We start from the raw sequence: 1704 nt of genomic DNA on the forward strand, positions 1-1704 counted from the left end.
ATATTGTGTAAGAAGATAGACGTCCAATTTAGAAATGAATCTCTTACTTTTGAATAGAGAAACCTATTTTAATCAACCTCCCATCTGTGAATTGCACACAGATCTCTGCAGGTCAGGGACGAGGGCTCACTCATGCACTAAGGGGGACTGTCCAAATCATGAATTTCTCTGGAGCGGCCAGGGGTTAAAGAGTTTCTTAAACCAGAGATTAAACTATTTCTGCAAACATTCAGGAATAATAATAAGCAAGCACAGATTTTGGGGGAGTTTAATTTCTTCAATCAACTGAGATGAATGCAGGTATATCCCTTGGAACCTGTTAAATAGAAAAGGTTCTTGAGGGTCAATTCCAAAAAACCCAGTTCCACCTCCAATTTTCTATTAAGCACATGACCTCAACCAAGTCACTTCACTCTATTCTACAGATTTTCCAACTGCAAAATAGGGGTAATAATGCCCCCGACTTCATATCTACTCTACTGAACTTTGAAGGTGGCGAGAGTAGTGGTCAGTCGTATATGAAGGGGGAGAGATTTCCAGGCCAGAAGGAAGATATGGGCAAGTCCATGGCAGCAAGTTAGGTGAAATCAAAGTCAGTGAGTAGGTTAGCATTAGAGGAGAGAAGTGTGAGGGCTGTGTTGTACTAAGAAATAAACAAGATAAGGTAGGAGGGGAAGAGCTGATTGAGTGCTTTAAGGCCAATGATATGGACATCCAGTGGTTCTTGAGGAGAGGAGATATGTGAACAGAATTTTTTTAGAAAAATTATCCAGGCAGCAGAGTAAAGTATTTCATTCAGTCATATTTATTGTATGCTTACTGAGTTCAGAGCACTGTAGTAAGTGTTTGGGAGAGTACAATACAACAGACACATTCCTTCCCCACAAGGAGCTCATGGCCTAGAGGGGGAGAAAGACATTAACATAAATAAGTTACAGTTATGTACATAAGTAATGTGGGGCTGGGAGGGGTGATGAATAAAGGGAGTAAGTGAAGGGTGAAGTAGGAGTGAGTTGAAGGGAAAGAGGGCTTTGTCAGTGAAGACCTCTTGGAGATGTGCCTTCAGTAAAGCTTTGAAGGTGGGGAGAATTATAATCTGTGAGATATGAGGAAGGAGGGCATTTCAGGCCGGAGATAGAATGTGGTGAGAGGTCAGCGATGAGATAGATGAGATGAAGGCATAGTGAGAAGGTTAGCATTAGAGGAGCCAAGTGTGCAGGCTGGGTGGTAACAGGAGAGTAGGAGGTGAGGTAGGAGGGGGCAAGATGAATAATAGAGGAGGGGGAGGATTATGTTAAGATTAGGAGCTTGGGAAACAGGAAGATTAGTGGTGCTGTCTTCATTGATGGAAAAGACAAGGAGAGGACAGTATTTGGGTGGGAAGAGGCAGAGTTATATTTTGGCTAATTATCAAACTCTGAAGAACAAAGAAGGTATTCTGAAGGTATTCTGAAATATCATCTCAGCATACTTAATGGATGAAAGAGCCCCAGTAAAGGAGACAAGGTAAACAACCAAGACACTGGGGATTAGGCAAGACATCACCAAACCATGTTTGTTGAAAATGACTCAGATGAGAAATGCAACTTGCAGCTCCTCATGATTATAACAAAAAAATAGAGTTGCTCAAAATCTTAAAACAGGATGCTCCAGTCGAACTAAGTACCAGAGTTGTGACCCCAAAGTTGAAGAGACCAAGGAATT

This window comes from Tachyglossus aculeatus, chromosome 7 (genome assembly GCF_015852505.1).
Source record: "Tachyglossus aculeatus isolate mTacAcu1 chromosome 7, mTacAcu1.pri, whole genome shotgun sequence".
Taxonomy (NCBI): Eukaryota; Metazoa; Chordata; class Mammalia; order Monotremata; family Tachyglossidae; genus Tachyglossus; species Tachyglossus aculeatus.